Here is a 7,786-nt window from a genome sequence, read left to right on the forward strand (position 1 = left end):
CATGTACAACAAACATTTATTCAAAGACCGTCCTGTCCTCTTCTTCTGGTTGATGCACAAGGGTGGAGGGTGGCTTTCACTTCACTAGGGCTTATTTCGGGGGGTAGGGCTTATATGACGAGCATCCTGAAAAATCCTACTTAGGGCTTATTTTCAGGTTAGGTCTTATTTTCAGGGGAACAGCGCACAGGGTTTCTGCCTTATGGGGATCGGATAGCAAACTCCACGCCAAAGAAGGCTGGGAGGGAACACGCCCTCTCTTTTCCCTTGTATTTTATCATTTAGTGGCTGTTCCCCACTTACTTCGAATAAAAAACTGAGAACCAAAAAATGTTATAGCAGGACCAACGGGACCGAGGAGCCCATTTAGTTTTGCCCCCGCTGATGGCATTTGCTTTCACGGGACCAGAGGCCACGATCCTTCTGCGCCCGGAGGGAGGGAAAGGAGACGCGGTGCCGAGGGCTTTCCGGATCAACCTCTTGCCGGGCCGCACCTCCCCTTCGGTGGGGTGGGTGGGGTGCGGCAGAAAAGATGATACGGGCGGAAAGAAATCGCCCCTGAATTTAAAAGAAGCGTTGGGATTTGGCGCCACTGGCATGGGCCAATGTGGTAACACCGTGATGATGATGATGATGATGATGACACAGAGCGGGTATATTGTTGTTTATTTTGACAGCCTCCTGTCTCCAACATCTGGACAGCCCCGACTGGAAGGAGAGGATCGCTTGCCTGGAGATCTTGGAGAAGGCCGTGGAGAAGATGGAGAAGGATCTGATGCCGTGTCAGGCTTTGGTGAGGTTGATGGATAAAGACCCGGGATGGCAAGACACGAAGCTCCAAGTCATGCAGAAAAAGCTGCACATCGTCGCCCTCATTGCCGAGAGAGGGAATTTCTCCAGGACCTTGGCCCAGTTTGTTTTGGGAAACCTCGTGGATAAGATTGGGGATGCCATCTGTGGCAGTGACACCAAAGAAGCTCTTACGGCCGTGGCCGAAGCGTGTGGCTTGCCCTGGACGGCCAGGAAGGTCACCGAAGCAGCCTTCATGCAAGACTCCCCCAGGACCCACTCCGAGACCCTCAACTGGCTCTCCTGGAGAGGTACCAGCTGACGGAGATCGAGGCCTCCTCCTTTCTGCCCTACCTTCTCTTGAAGATGGGGGTGACCAAGGAGTCCATCCTCAAAGAGGTCTGGGCTATCGTGAGGCAGGTCACCGTCGTGTACCCACCCTCCAGGACCTTCGTGTTCCTCCTGGAGGGAGCCCAGGCCAAGAACGCCAACCAAAGGGTGGGCTGCCTGAAAGAGCTGGGATGGCTGCTCAAGGCTTACGGTCCAGAGGTGTGCCAGCCCAACCCGAGCAAGGTTCTGAAGACCATCCTCACCTTGACGGGAGATTCAAACAATGCTGTTCACATGGCTGCCTTGAGAGTCGTTGCCATAGCCCGGAACGTGTACGGAGTGGAGGCCTTCAAGATGATTGGGAATATATCAGACAAACACATGAGTTTGTTAGAGGGAGATATCAAAGAGGTAGAAGGCAAGCAGGGCAGGGAAGAAAAACTGGGGAGTCAGTTCCTTAATCTTAGTGCTAGGGTGGGCTCAGCAGAGGGCTCCAAGCAGAGCCATGGAACTGACAGTGACTCCGAGGAAGAGGATGGGGTTTTCCACCCAGACGAGCCTGAGATGGAGAATGCGGACGTCATGCCCTTCTGCAATCACCCCACAGTGGACAACATCTTCCTCCAACATCCACCCCGTGAATCTCCAACCAAGGGCGGCAATCCTCTCAACATCGACATGGTCATTTGCCAAGTCGCCAGTGGCAACATCGGCACCAGCGTGGAGGCTCTGTTTCAGATCCAAGAGGTGCTAAACCAGGAGGACAAAGTGGAAGCCATGTCTGGCCATATCAACCAGTTCCTGATAGCCTCTGTCCAGCAGCTGAAGTTCATTCACCGGCTCCATGTAACAGCAGAGGAGGAGATGAGGCGAGAACAGGTAATCCAGCTCTACAGGTGTGTCGTTGGTGACATGATATCCCTCTTCCAGGTGGAGGAACTGGCGCGGGAAGCCTCTGCCGGGGTGCTGAAGGACCTCTTGAGTAGCCTCATCACCCTTTTGCTGGATTCTCCAGTAGAAGAGCTTCAAGAAGCACAAAAAATTGCCCAGTCTGTCAGTTTCTTGATCACCAAAGTGCTGGAGAAATCGGACCACAACCGAATTCTGAAGACTTTGCTCCTCATCCTCCGAGAAGTAATGACAGCCAGCGTTAGTCTTGTGGCCTTTTCTGAAATGGTGGCCAAGTGCTTGTGGAAAGTGGCAGGGCACCTTCCGGAGACCATGGATGGTGTCAATGTGGACCAGGTCCTGCTGGATATCCATGTCTTCATGAAGGCTCTGCCCCAGGAGAAACTTAAGAAATACCAGAGCAGTTATCCTTTCCGGGCCATGCAGACTCTTGTGCATGTTCTTTGCAAGCTGAAGGGGACGGAGATCTTGGATCATCTCACGCTGATAAAAGACAGGAGCGAGTCTGAGCTGGAGGCCTACTTATGGAAAATTGTTGGGGACCCGGGAGAGCAGGCTGATGTGGAGGCAGAGGAAGCCCCTCCTTCCCCAGCTGAAGACAAAGCGGACGACACGCTGGCGGAGATTTTTGAGAAGATCCGTTCCAAGAAAGCGGCCAGGGCAGGCCTGGTAGAGCTGTACGAATACAAAGAGAAATGTCCGCAGGCTGACTTCGAACCGTTCCTGAAGAACTGCTCCCTGTTTATCAGGAGTTACGTCAAGCGCGGCTTGGCAGTTATCGCATCAGAGAGAGAAAGGAACAACTCCTTTGCCGAGAAACCAAATTAGGCTGAGGCGGAGATTTCGCCCATTGCGCTCAAGCCAGCCCAAAGAAAAAGGCCCTGGTGCAGGGAGTCCATGATCTAATCATGTATCCTATCCACAAGAACTGCTTCTCAGGCCAGCAAATCATTCATGAGGTGTAAAACCTAACAACAAAATCAACCACTGGCCTAAAATCGCCAATGACTCTTGGGTCTCAGGGGTTGGCTGATGGGGGGGCTGGCTGTTTCAGAAGCACCATCTTGGTATGTTAGGGTGTTTCTCTGCTTTAGACGTCACCGTTCAATGTAGCACTTATGTGCTCTGCATTTCTTTCCAGGTTCAACAACAACAAAAACAGGAGGATTTGGGCTGGCCTTGATAGAAGAACTAAAAAAACCAACTTCACAGAGGTTGTAGGGCAGTGGTTCCCGACCTTGGGTCCCCAGATGTTCTTGGACTACAATGCCAAGCAATCTGGGCCAGCATAACGACTGGTGAAGGCTTCTGGGAGTTTTAGTCCAAGAACATTTTGGAACCCAAGGCTGGGAAGCACTGCTATAGGGGACTGGACCTGGCTCAAGAACCAACCAACCCGCTTGCTTCCTCACTGCTTTCCATGGATGAGAAGGTTCAGGTATCACCTGCACAAATCATGAAAACCTTGTTTTGCATGATTTAGCGTATTTTTGCGTGTATAAGACGCCCCCATGTATAAGAAACACCCCACTTTTCTAATCCCAAATTAAGAAATCTAAGTGGGGTTTAGCAAGTGTAAGGGGAAAGAGATCAAAGAGCTGCAGCATCACTTTAATCCCTGCTTTTCCCCTCCACTTGTTTTTGTTCTCTCCTCAGCTTACTTCAGTGTATAAGACGACCCTCGATTTTTAAAGATTTTAGACAAAAGTGTAGTCTTATATATGAAAAAATACGGTATACTCCTGTATAAACACTGCTCTGGGGGGGAAGGTGATGAGAGAAAGTATTAGGGAAAATTATTAAGGGGGAGATGCTGCTGGTTGTCTTGGAGTTGTGTCTTTTCACATTTAATCTCCCGGAAGATCTGATGGTGCCATTGAAAATATGAGGCCGGAGGAGGGATGGTTTAAGTCATCCCGAGACAGCTTCACACATTCCCAGGGATTATGCCGAAAACCGAATACCTCTGCCTGACTGCTGCATTGTGGGAATAACCACAGTAATAATTAATAATGGTGAGGCATGGAAGAGACAGCGGATTGTGCATATGCGGTGGCTGCTGTGGAGCCCAGGAGGCAAAACCGGAAGAAGAGCAGACGGCTGTTTCTCAGAGGACAGGAGCTAAGATGAGAAACCTCATCGACATGGGTGGAAATTGGATGCTTACAAGCTCAGTCTTGAGGTCCTTCCCACTGTCGGTTTGGGTGTCTCCAAGACTCGCTGGGCTGTGCAAGGATCGCACTGGGCAGGCCTGCCTTGGGCAACAGTGCAGGGAATAAGGCTGGCCAAGGTATGATTCTGAAAGCCACCGGGCGGTGTTCCAGGCTTTGCAGAGGGGTCATTTTGTCGGTACCCAAAGGTTTGACAGAAAAAGACATCTGTAAATCACATGGACTGGGCTTACCTACAGCCCTGGGGAAAGCTTATATACTTACCTGGCAGGGGAGAGACCATGATCCCGGGGAAAGCGCTTGTTAAATATCTAACGAACAGAGGAAACCTGCCATGGTTAGCAACCTGAGGACTGTACCACACATTCATTCAAAACAGGCCTTGAGTTGTCCGTGGGTGGGATCAACAGGCCACCTGCGGGGGGGGGGGAGGTCCCCTTGGAAGGGGCTTTGACTTGGGCGGCTTCCTTTCCTTCCACTGTAATCTCGCACATTGTCATAACACCTTTCTTCTGCCTAATGAAACACATTTCATTTCTGTTCGACTAAACTTCTCAGTCTTCCTATAAGGACGTACCTGAAGCACAGAAGATATACAAAAGAAAGACCACTGAGCAAGCTTGGGAAAGGGGGCAGTTTGCTTCCTTGCGTGGGGGTGTGGAAGACACCTCCTATTCCACACGCAGAGAGTTTCACATCTCTCCTGTACTTGTCAAACACAAGCTGCTGTGAGCAATAGGGTTGCCATGGCCACCCACGGAATGAGGATCAATTACCCGGACTGAAATTTCCCCACTGGCATCAAAGGGGAGTCTATAAAGCCCCATGGAAAGATGATCTTTCCATATGCATACATTCTCCATTATTCTCAAGATAATGGAAACAGGGAATTCCATCATCTTTTGATTCCTGATGTGAAGAAATTACAGACAATCTTTTTCTCTCTTAACAAAAGAAACTGTTGCAGAGTTTTGAATTTCTGATTCAACTCCTTCAGCTGCACAGCAGAAGTACAAGGATTCACAGAGCAGAATAGTTTCAAGTTCCACCCAGAGTAGTCCACCCCTTTTCTCACTAACTGGCACTTACAGTCTCAGTAGTTCACTTTGAGATGCTAGCAGGAGAAAGAATGAAAATGGTTCTATACTTACTGATATTTACTTTACAACAGCAGTCAGACAAACATAACTGCTTTCAGCAACAAACTTCAACAGACTTGAGAGAGAGAGAGAGAGCCTTCGAAGATTTGAGGCAGCGGTGTTGTGAGCACAGATGGATTTTCTGGATTTTTGGGGGGTGATGCACAAATCCCATCATTCTCCATTCTGGGAGTCCTCCCTAACAGACACCTCCATGTGGCTCACCTGGGAGAAAGACCTCAACCAGAAGGCTTTGTAGCTGACCTAGGCTGAGCTCCGGCCAAGCGTTCTGGGCCTGTCCCAGGAATGAACAGGAAGCTCAGTAGTCTAGAGATCCCAGGGTCATTTAGTCCAACCCTTCAAGTCAGATGAGGAACCGTCCCTCTTAGCAGAAGTCAATGGCCCTGCCGGGTGTCATTTATTGTCATCTCCAGTGATAGTAAAGGTAAAGGTAAAGGTTCCCCTTGATTATTTTTGTCCAGTCGTGTTCGACTCTAGGGGGCGGTGCTCATCCCCGTTTCCAAGCCATAGAGCCAGCGTTTTGTCCGAAGACAATCTTCCGTGGTCACATGGCCAGTGCGACTTAGACACGGAACGCTGTTACCTTCCCACCGAGGTAGTCCCTATTGATCTACTTGCATTTGCATGCAAGTAATATATTTACTACACCTGTAAAGTAAAGTGGGGAGGGGGGAGGAAAAACAGGAAAACCTAGGAGAGAAAAAAAAATTGATTTTGGAGTTGTTTTAATAAAAATGTCAAGTTTCAATTGTGCCCTTCCTTTGAGTTTGTGATCTCTAGACGCCTCCTTCATGGTGACACACCAGCTCACTCCCCAACTCACTCCAATGTGCTGTTTTTAATTCTTTCTTGCAATAAAGGTTATGCTTCAAAGTGTCGTGGTCATATATGTTCATTGCAGCTTTCCTTTCTCTTTCTCCCCCTTCTGCCTCTTTCTCCTACGGCCAGCGCTTCCCAATGTTGGGTGATCCGGCATTCTTGGACTGCAACTCCCAGAAACCGCCGGCCAGCACGGGGTAGTGGTGGTGGTGGTGAAGGCTTCTGGGAATTTGAAGTCCGAGAACACCTGGGGTACCCACGGTTGGGAAGCATGGGTCTTACGGAGAAGGATGCTCCAGGAACAGCTTCCAAGATCTTTTCGACATCTGCTGTCTTAAGTCTCTGAGTTCTGCAGAATTAAGCTCCATGCAGAAATACCAAATCCCCAATTTATTATTTTTATTCTTATTAACCTGGGCACACCGAATGATATTTTACAGGCTGATCATGTTCTTAAATCCACCGTCTCCAGTGACGTCAGCCATCTTCTTTAAGATGCCCATGGGCCAAAATGCTAGAAGTGCTTTGTAGAACAACGAGACTCATAACTTTTTACATTGCAAAGACTCAGGAAGCCACAAAGTTGGCCCTCATCTTAAGATCAAACTCCTAACCTGAAAATGGCTTAAGAAGCAGGATAAGTTGATCGCAGCTGTCCGAGATGCCACCAAAGGGGCACATCCTGCTGTCAAGACCATTTCTGTGCCCCTCAATTCTGTAACTAATAGTTAGATTGTGTCTTTTTTTAAAAAAACCGATGACCCACATGTGGCTGGAGCTTTGAAAGAGAACACAAATTTGGGTAAGAAGAATAGGTATCAATCTGAGCATCCTTCGTAGCGCACACATTTAATAAAGGCAGAAGAAGCCTCAAACAGGTGATTCTGCAGCAACGTTTCTTAAACCTTGGGCCTCCCAATGTTCTTGGACTAGAACTCCCAGGAGCCTTGACCATCGGTTGTGCTGATGAGGACTTCTGAGAGCCCAACTTGAGTTGCTCTGAATGGGTGTGAGTCCATCTGATATGGGCCCGACGTGAACCATCAGCTGGATCATGCCATGCATGGGCAAAGTTGAAGCAGCAAAGCCATGTGGAGAGGCCCCATGTTCAAACCCTCCATCTTGTGGCCAATTGCCAGGGAGGGTGGGAGGTATAGCAAAACATCTAGGGACCTAGTGTGGTTGGGAGCTACAGCCCAAGTGTAAGGGATGGGCAAGTTGTGGACCACCAAGAGACTAAAGTGCCGATTTCTAAAGTGCTTGCCAATTACTAGGACTAATGAATGTGGGGCTTGATTTGTCTTAATTGGACTCATTCTGCAAAGCCCATCTCATGTTCTTAACCAAGAGACACACGCTCAATGTTCCTGATCTGTTACAATGTGATTCCTAAATTGTTCTGGATATGTCCCTTCGCTTTGTAAATCTTAGATGTGTGGGTGGAGGCAAGGACTCCATTTATCCCCCCCTTAAAATCTAGTACAGTTCAGGAGGGATGGAAGAACATTAACTGAATTCAGTGTTTGCACTTCCTTGGGAGACTTACTTCATCATTTTTAAAACAGAGTCTCTTGTTCCTTGCCTCGTCTACTCGGAGCAGTGAGCGGT

The 7,786-nt window shown here is 48.9% G+C and overlaps 1 pseudogene across 1 annotated transcript; it reads left to right on the forward strand.

The window, feature by feature from the left end:
- The first annotated feature begins 543 nt into the window (after window positions 1-543).
- On the forward strand, window positions 544-6,232 carry LOC144587960 (cytoskeleton-associated protein 5 pseudogene; annotated as a pseudogene). Its single transcript, XR_013543232.1, has one exon. The product of XR_013543232.1 is annotated as a cytoskeleton-associated protein 5 pseudogene (transcript).
- The last annotated feature ends 1,554 nt before the right edge of the window (window positions 6,233-7,786 follow it).

Source organism: Pogona vitticeps, chromosome 3 (assembly GCF_051106095.1).
Source record: "Pogona vitticeps strain Pit_001003342236 chromosome 3, PviZW2.1, whole genome shotgun sequence".
Lineage (NCBI taxonomy): Eukaryota > Metazoa > Chordata > Lepidosauria > Squamata > Agamidae > Pogona > Pogona vitticeps.